The sequence below is a fragment of the Octodon degus genome, unplaced genomic scaffold (assembly GCF_000260255.1).
Source record: "Octodon degus isolate 3935 unplaced genomic scaffold, OctDeg1.0 scaffold00014, whole genome shotgun sequence".
Taxonomy (NCBI): domain Eukaryota; kingdom Metazoa; phylum Chordata; class Mammalia; order Rodentia; family Octodontidae; genus Octodon; species Octodon degus.
In genome coordinates this window covers 15,087,444-15,097,566 of record NW_004524590.1, presented here as the reverse complement: position 1 = coordinate 15,097,566, position 10,123 = coordinate 15,087,444, and the positions used below count along the sequence as shown (strand labels likewise).

Sequence of the window (10,123 nt, the reverse complement as noted above, 5' to 3'; positions counted from 1 at the left end):
TTACCTATTTACAAAATATGAGACCAACTCTTTCCATATTTTTCTTCCACATTCCACCAGATGAGTATTTTCCACCTAAAGAAAATAATATATAATATAGCATCCTCCAAATAATTCAGCCTAAACTTCAAGATACTTACATGTCTCATTTTTATTAGGAAGATGAGAATTTCTTATCCAATATGTCTAGCTAGGATTACTAGTTAAAGCTAAAAATGCCTATATTTAGTACAGGAAGGCAAAAGAAATCTCATGTGAAACACTTATCTGATTCCCTTTAACTTAAATGTGCATATTACATTTTACATCTGAAATTAGCAAATATTTAAACATCCAATATTTGTTTTGTGCTCTATTAAATTCTGAAAATAGCAAGAGAAGTAAACCATGCAAGCTCCTCCAGAAGCACTTCTTCTGCACTGTCCTGGAAGAAGCAAGGCCATTCACACTGTTTTCCAGAACAACTTGCTGCAGACTATCCCAGATATGAATACTCCGTGAGCAATTCATACAATAGTTGTATGTTCTTTGACTCAAAATCTAAAGAATTCAGAGAAAAATAAGTAGAAATCTAAAAGAGAAATGAAAGTTTCAGTGTAATTGTAACAGCAGGCTGACTTTTTTCTCTCCCAATAACCAATACACTGTTACAGGAACGGAGGTAATAATGTTATTTTGTATTATTGTGAGCTTCTTTATATAGTGTCTTATGAACAATTTTCAGGGAATTATATATAAAACATTATTGTTATATTTTTCTTTATCATTCTAATAGCAGAGCTTACACTAAGCAGGGAACATATTTCCAAATGATAATAATAGATAATCATTTTCTTTGACAAGACTATAATGAAGGCATAAAATGAAGGGGGAGAAAGTATACATTCATCCTTTTGACAAATATTTCAATGAACAGAAAATGAGGGACCATTAATCTATTTGTATGACAGGTTTAGGCTGGAACATCATAGGACTTGGAAAATGTCATCTCTCAAATTGATTTCTTTCTCCAGAAGGAAAATTATCCCTCTGCTAGATCATGGAAGAATACAAGCTGAAAGTGGAACTGTATACTGCCAAGCTATACATAAATACATTTCCTCTAGCAATTTGTATAAATACCCATTTGCAAGTGCCATGCTAACCAATTTCCATAATTAATAATTTTATACCCTGCATGCAACCATCACCTGATTTCAAAGAAAATTCATATAACTGTTTCTGATATTTAAAAAAAATTATCAATAGCGCTGAAGTTATACACTATACTGTTTTTCTCATGTAACTTTTATTTTGTTAGAAAAATAAGCATTTATAAAACTCACAATACTTTCTACACATAAAATAATTAGTAAATAAAATTATTTATATTTTCAGTAATGACATGCCCAAAGATCAAAGGTTGCAATGAAGTTGGAATCAGAACTTCCATCTGACCTTGATTATTTAGTATTTTCTGCCCTAGCTCTCAGATTGATTGTAGACATTTTATCCTGGACGAGATAATTAATATTGCCTGTATATCTAGATAGCCTTGGGATTTAATCATCTACTCTGTATGCTGGTTATCAGAGAAAAGATCTGGAGTAGAAATCTAAAAGAACAAAAACAGATTGTATCTCATCATTATCTTTTTCTAGGGAGCTTTAAGAAAATCTCTTAGGAATAAATTTCATTGATTATATATAATTCTGTGTAAGGTAGTGTTAGAGGAATCCTCATGTTTCATTACTTGGAATTTTTTTGATTGTTATGGTTTGTATCTAGTAGTCCCCCCAAAGCTTCATATAAATCATGGGGCAGTTGCTGCCTGAGGGGCAGTGTGTGGCTTGAGGGTGTGACTAAACCACCAGGGTGGGGCTTGAGAGGTGGGGCCATAGAGACTTTTATTAGAGATGTGGAGAGGGTCATCCTGGACATGGAAGTGCCCCAGGCTCTCTAGACCCTGTAGAGTGGGAGCAGTGTCTTGAAACCTACAGTAACTGAGCTAAATAAACCTTTCCTCCCCTCATTTTGAGTGTCAGGTATTTATGCCAGCAACAAAATAAGAGTAGCCAATACAAATTTTGGCTAGTTTATAGACCCAGAGCCCCTTGAATGATGGAGAGGCCAGGTATCCTTGGGGAAGGATCTTAATGCCCTAGAATTTGTACAGTCAATTTTTCTCCTATGCTTCTACAGAGGGACCTAGGGCCTTTTGCCTGAGGAACTATACATTGCAGAAAAGAGAGTGATCAGACATTTCAGGGAGTATTGGACGCTGGTTCTAAACTGACACTGAGTCCAGGGGATCCAAAACACTATACTGCCCCTCCAGTAAGAGTAGGGGCCTATGTAGTGCAGGTGATCAATGGAGTTTTAGCAAATGTCTGACTCACAGTGGGTCCAATAGGCCCATGATTCCATCCTTTAGTTATTTCCCCTGGTCCAGAATGTATAATTGGGATAGATTATACTTAGTACTTGACAGAATCCTTACATTGGTTCCCTAATCTGCCATGTGAGGGCTATTATGGTTGGAAAGGCCAAATGGAAGCCATTAGAGTTGCCCTTGGTTGGTAAAATAGTGAACCAAAAGCAGTATCACATTCCTGGAGGGATTGTAGAGATTAGTGCCACCGTGAAGGACAGGGGTGGTGGTCCTCACCACATCTCTATTTAATTCTCCCATTTAGTCTGTGCAGAAGACAGATGGGTCTTGGAGAATGATGGTAAATTTCCACACACTGAACCATGTGGTTACCCGAAGTGCAGCTAAGGTGCCTGATGTGGTTTCCTTGCTTGAGCAGATTAACACATCCCCTGGTAGTTGGTATGCAGCTGTTGATTTGGTAAATACCTTCTTCCCCTTACCTATCCTAAGGACCATCAGAAACAATTTGTTTTCACTTGGCAAGGCCAGCAATATACCTTTACTGTCTTACCACAAAGGTACATTAACTCTCCTGCCCTGTGTCACAACTTAGTTCATAGGGACCTTGATCGCTTTTCTCTTCCTCAAGATATCACACTGGTCCATTATATTGATGATGTTATATTGGTTGGGCCTAGTGAGCAGGAGGTGGCAACCACCTTGGATTTGTGAGTACAGCATTTGAGAGCCAAACGATGAGAAATAAATCCCACCAAACTTCAAGGGCCTTCTACCTCAGGGAAGTTTCTAGGAATCCAGTGGTGTGGAACATATATAGCTATTCCTTCTAAGGTAAAAGATAAGTTGTTGCATCTGGCGCCTCATGACCAAAAAGGAGGCACAACACCTAGGGGGCTTATTTGGATTTTGGAGGCAACATATTCCTCCCTTAGGTATCTTACTCTGGCCCATTTTCCAAGTGACTTGCAAAGCTGCTAATTTTGAGTGGGGCCCAGAACAGGAAAAAGCCCTGAAATAGATTAAGGCTGTTGTTCAGGCTGTTCCACTTCTAGGACCATATGATACAGCAGATCCAATGGTACTTGAAGTATCAGTAGTAGATAAGGATGCTGTTTGGAGTCTCTGGTAGGCCTCTATAGGTGAATTTCAGTGAAGGTCTTTATGATTTTGGAACAAGGCTCTGACATCATCTGCAGACAACTATTCTCCTTTTGAGAAATAGTTCTTGGCCTGCTACTGGGCATTAGTGGAAATTGAACACTTTATTCTAGTACACCAGGTCACAATGAGATCTGAGTTGCCTATCATGGCCTGGATATTTTCTGTTCCATCAAATCACAAAGTTGGACATGCTTAGCAACAGTCCATCATTAAATGGAAGTGGTACTTTCATGATAGAGCCAGGGCAGGTCCAGAGGGTAAAAGTAAATTACACAAGGAAGTTGCCCAGATACATATGGTTCCTATACCTGCTGTATTGCCTTCTGTTTCCCAGCATGCACCTATGGCATTGTGGGGTGTATCCTATAATCAGCTGTCAGAGAAAGAGAAGACTAGGGCCTGGTTTATGGATGCCTCTGCACTCTTGGCAGGCACCACCTGCAAGTGAACTGCGGCAGCATTAGAGCCCCTTTCTGGTACATCACTAAAGGACAGTGGTGAAGGGAAATCATCACAGTGGGCAGAACTTTAGACAGTGCACCTGTTGGTACATTTCACCTGGAGAAAGAAATGGCCAGATGTGCGAATATATACTGACTCATGGGCCGTAGCCAACAGTTTGACCAGATGGTCAGGAACTTTGAAGGAGCATAACTAGAAAATTTGTGACAAGGATATCTGGGGAGGAGGTATTTGGCTAGACATCTCTGTGTGGACAAAAGACATAAACTTATTTGTTTCACATGTGAATGCTCATGAAAAGGTGACATCAGCAGAAGAGGACTTTAATAATCAAGTGGATAAAATGACTCCTGTGGATAGTGGCCAACCTCCTTTCTTATTGTCCAGTGGGCCCATGGACAGAGTGGTCATGGAGGTAGAGATGGAGGTTATGCATGGGCTTGGGATGAAGGTTACCATGGACTCCCACTCACCAAGGCTGATCTGGCTGCAGCCACTGCTGAATGTCCAATAAACCGGCAACAGAAACCAACACTGAGTCCCCGATATGGCACAATTCCTCAGGGTAATCAGCCTGCAACAGGCTGGCAGGTTGATTATATTGGACCACTTTCATCATGGAAGGGGCTGCTCTTTGTCCTCATTGGCATAGACACATATTCTGGATATGGATTTGACTTTGCTGCACGTAATGCTTTGGGCAAAACTACCCTCTGTGGACTTACAGAATGCCTTCTCCACCACCATGGAATTACACACAGTATTGCTATGACCAAGGAATACATTTTACATCCAAAGAATTGAAGTAATGGGCTCAGGCTCATGGAATTTTCTGGTCTTACCATGTACCTCACCATCCATCAGCAGCCTAGTTGATGGAATGGTGGAATAGTCTTTTGCAGTTACAGAGCCAGCTAGGTGGCAATAGTTTTCAGGGCTGGGGTAATGTACTTCAACAGGCCATATGTGCTTTGAATCAGTGCCGTCTGTATGGTACTGTGTCTCCCATAGCCAGGATTCATGGGTCCAGGAATCAAGGGGTGGGAGTAGGAATAGTACCACTCACCATTACCCCGAGTGATCCACTAGCAAGCTTTTTGCTTCCTGTCCCCACAACCTTGTATTCTGCTAGATTACAAGTCCTAGTCCCAGAGGGGAAAAGGCTTGTAGCAGGAAGCACAGCAATGATACCATCAAACTGGAAGCTAAGATTTTCCCCTGGTCACTTTTGTCTCCTCATGCTTCTGAGGAAAGAAGCTAAAAAAATGAATCATGGTGTTCTTAGGGGTGATTGACCCAGACTATCTAGGGGAATTTGGATTACTGCTCCACAGTGGAGGAAAGGAAGATTATACATGGAATGCAGGAGATCCCTTGGGGCACCTCCTAGTATTGCCATGCCCTGTTATTAAGGTGTATAGGAAACTACAACAACCTAATACAGTCACAATGATGAATGGTCCAGAGCCTTCAGGAATGAAGGTGTGGGTCACTCCACCAGGGAAAGAACCAAGACCTGCTGAGGTACTTGCTAAGGGCCAAGAGAATACCAAATGGCTAGTAGAAGAATGTAGTTTTAAATGTCAGTTACAACCCCATGATCAGCTATAGAAAAGGTGATTATAATTGTATGATTTTACCCCATATATAGTTGTGTTATAATATAACATGGAGATTTAGTACCAGTTCATAAGGATTATTTAACCTATGTTAATGTTGAAGCATATTCATTGAGCAAAGAAACCTTACCTTCTGTTTTGGTAAGGGTATTAGTGCAGTTCCATTTGTACACAGGATAGTATAGCTGTAATAATGTTAGGTACAATTATATGCATATCTCTGTGTCTGGAGACTAGTTCAAAGAAATAGGTTGAGTTGCCAAATTGCCCAGGGGTGGGTTCTAGTGGTTGATACAGTGTGTCAACTTGGCTAGATTGCCTGGAGGTCAATACATTGTGTCATTTTGGCTGCATCACCTGGAAGTTCCACACTCTGGGCTGCAAGCACCTGGCCCCAGAGTAACTCAGCACTAAAAGGGGTTGAGAAAGAATTTGGCATTCCACTTCCTCAGACAAACTTCAGTATGCACAGTCCGCTTGGACTTTATCTCCTCACTTCCAGCATAGACACCTCAGCCTCCAGGTTGGATCCCTCAGATTTCTTTGCAGATTCTTCAGACTTCCATTGCAGACCCAATGGCTGACCGTTTGAGACCATTAGAGACTGTTAGAGATGGAACACTGCAGTGAGTATAAAATCTTGGGACTGAGTCTTTCAGTGGGTGGTGTGCAGATGCGCCTGGCTCACTTCCTTATCTGACTCTGAATGGCACATCTTGTGTTTTCCCTTTCCTTGTATTATATCTGTTCCTCTGGTAAAACCCTGACTAAAACACTAATAGTGAAAAATATTGCATCTTCTTTAAGCCAAGGTAATACAGTAACAGGTAACTATCAAAAACAAGAATTAGGGCCTGGGAGATAGCTCAGTAGAATAAGCACTTACCTGGCAAGTGTAAGGTCCTGAGTTCAATCGCTGGTACTGAAAAAAAAATTGATTGGTCTATATTTCCATCACTTTATCTTGCTATACACAGTAGGTTGCATGGTTCCCCTAAAAAGAAAATTCACTTCTAAATGCCTAAAAATTGAGGCTGTTACCTAATTGGAGAAAACAACCTTTGTGGAGCAATAAAGTTATAATCTTGAAAGATGACCATCCTGTGTTACCTGCCTAAGTCTAACACCATAGGTCCTCAAAATGAATGAGAAGATACAGACAGAAGAGGAAGCAGCAATCAGAACATAGAAGCAGATATTAGAGTGCCGTAGACCAATATATCATGCCCAGAGTTTAATGGTAAATAAACACATATTATGGTGGTCACTTTTGGTAAACAAGATGGCTCTTCCTATTTCTTTAACTGCCGAGCTTCTTAAATCTTTCAATTAATATAATTTTTATCTAAAGAGTAATACAGCTAGGGCCTACCAAATAGTTCAGGGAATTAAAGTGCCTGCTTAGGCAGATGCAGTGGCTAGGGTTTGATCGCTGGGGTGCAGTGCCCTTCCCTGCCACTGGGGCACACTGAGAATGTGATTGAGACTGGGCGTGGTGGCACATGCCTGTAATCCCAGTTCTTGCGAGGCTGAACACAGGCAGATCACTACTAATCTAATCTATGTAGTGAGATCTTGTAGATCCTGTTCAAAAAAAAAAAAAAAAGTAATAGAGCTGGGTATATTGCCTGCATGTACTCTTAACACTTCAGAATCTGTGACAGGGGTTCACTAGTTCAAAGTCAACCTTGTTACATAGTTAGTTCAAGGCCAGCCTGGGTCTTATTCTGAGACTGTCTTAAAAACAAAAACAAAAAAATAATTTGAATACATCCTTCTTTATATTTAAATAATTTTCTGCAACAATATGGTCATAGTGTTTTCAGTGTATTTCAATGGCCACATGCCCACACATTGTAAAAGCTTCAATTATAGAAACAAATAATTGTCTTAAATTTTATATATTTTTACTATTAAACTACTCATGACAGTGGTTCAATGTAGAGATAAAAAATGGGTTATAATTTCCATTAGCCACTTTCTAATATACAGCAATTTTCCTAGACCTTCTGTGATGGCCTGTACACTGTCAGAAGCAGGAGTTGTGTAATCTGGATGTTGCACCCACTGGGATTTACCTGGACTAAGAATATGCCCATGAAAAATCCTCTCTACAGAAGTTTAACTTCAGTCATTTCTGAAGCATAAAACAAATTGAAATGGACTTTAACTCAAACTTCATTTGTTATGCAATTCTTTACCTATTACTAGCTTACTCCTAGAAAGCTGGACATCAAATCTGAATCTTAACATTAGAGCACTCCAAGCCATTCCAACTTTTCAAGAAGAGGCAGTTTTAATTGAACCTGGGAGTTTATACACATTGTTAGTTAATTGAATCTTGTAATTGCAGGCTTTATTTCTTTGTACTTCATGTTAGAAATTTTGTGTGGAGACAAAAACCACAGAATATGTCAAGGTTTAAGAAAATATATGACAAAACTTAGTTGGAAGCACAGCTGCTGAGGAGAAAAGGCAGGAATATTGTACATCATAAAAAGCATATTTAGGTTATTTGGAACACTTATAGATACTTATAGATATTTAATCTGTGGGATTTTCTTGCTGTGAGAATGTCCAGTAAATTTCAGATGAAGCAGTTCAGGAATATCTGATGTTAGTCCTATTTACATTGAGAATTCTCCAATAACAGAATAAATATCCAACATGTTAGATTGTTGGAGGTGCCAAAAACAACACAAATTAATTTCCTTAAATCAGTGGGAATGCACTTCTAAAATGCATTGGAATAGGAAGATAAGTGCTGATCTTATACAATTTCTTTTTCTATTCACTAAAAAGAATAAAAAATAGCAAAAACATTGGAAACAATTCAGAATTTCACTAAACAGAATAATAGAAATCAAGCAATGGTTGTTTTATTGCATAATGTTGTCCCCAAATTAGTTGTTTGTATTGCCAGATATAAGTATGCAAACTTGTTTATAAAAAGGTTAAAAGAAATCAAAAAGGAGAAGAAAAAAAGAAAAAAAGTTAAGCAATAACTGCTTCTTTCATTAGACCAGCAGAAATGAGAGGTACAACTATCCAAGCTATTCTGTACATATACATAAATATATTTTTCCTTATATTTGAACAGATTCTCTTTCAAATATCTATTGTACCCTTACATTATTATTTACTTTTCAGCTTCTTATACAAACAAAACTATATGATGTTTGCACGTGAGGGTCTGGTTTATTTCACTTACCATTATGGTCTCTAGTTGCATTCATTTACCTAGAAAAGCCTCAAGGTTAACTTTTTTGATAGCTGAGTAATATTCCATTGTGTAAAAATACATCTTTTGTATCCATTCTTCAGTTGATGGACATTTGGGTTGTTTCCAAGATTTACCAATGACAAACTGTACTGTCTTACGCCTGGGTGCACATATATCTCCGTTGTACAATGTTTTCCATTCTTTTCTCCTCCAAACATTAGTGTTCCAGCCTTCCAACCTTTTTCATAAAGCTTTCTGATCACCTCATGCAAGAGAAGTCACACCTTCATCTGAATGCCACCGGTGCTTCTATAGAGCATGTGAAGCCAATTAATTAATTTATTCTCTCAGTCGCAGGTGCCTGTGAAATACTTGTGTGCCAGGCCCTGTAGACTCTCCAGGGACAGAGGTGGTCATTCCTTCGTGTTCCCATTCACAGGGATAAAAGCACATGTAAAACATCAAATACTCACGTGTAGAGTCAGGTTAACTCAAGCTTTGTGTTATCTTTTGATGTCTATTCTATATCTCAACACAGACTGATAGAGAAATCAAACAGATGCCTTTCAAATTTTTTTTATTTTATGTGTTTGATACAGGGTTCCACTACACAACTCAGACTCATGGAGATTCTCCTGTTTTTTCTGTCGGGCGTGGGCGCCCTGCTCCTCAGCCTTGCCCCTTCCGCTGGAGCTTATGCCATGAGCCTTGTTTTCTGTATAGCTTTTGGTCCCTGCTGGTAAGATTTGATTGGTTCACATAGCCCTACGAAGCAGCTGACTATTGGCCTATTGCCCACGTCAGGTGATGTACATGGCGCCCACTGATAGGTCCGGGGAGGGGATATAAGGAGGGGCTAGAGGAAGTGGAGGAAGAAGAAGAAGAGAGAGGAGGAAGAAGGACACGTGAAAATAAAGGGAACGAAAACAAAGAAGGAGGCTCCGTCTCGTCCTTTTCCAGCGCCGGTCAAGTGGTGGCCCGTACGGGGAACCCTCGTACCCTCCTCTCTTCAAAGTAAGTAAGAGGGTGTAAGTACTCCTTTGTTCTTTTTTGTATTTACTTCACCCCCGGCCAAGGAGCCGAAGGAGGGGGTGGGTCCATTAGAGAGACCCGGGGCTGCCGTGAAGAGGCAGGGAGCGCCGTGAAGAGGCGGATACTGGCGGACGCGCCAGGGAGATTAACGGGTCCGGAAGGGAGACCCGGGCTGCCGTGAAAAGGCAGGTGATGCGGTGAAACCGCGTATCCTAGGGTAGGACAATTCTCACAATTAGGAAGCGAAAGCGA

At 40.0% G+C, this 10,123-nt stretch overlaps 1 pseudogene; it reads left to right on the top strand.

The window, feature by feature from the left end:
- The window catches only part of LOC105741498, a 12,935-nt pseudogene extending 7,318 nt beyond the window's left edge, over window positions 1-5,617 (top strand).
- Window positions 5,618-10,123: the final 4,506 nt, after the last annotated feature.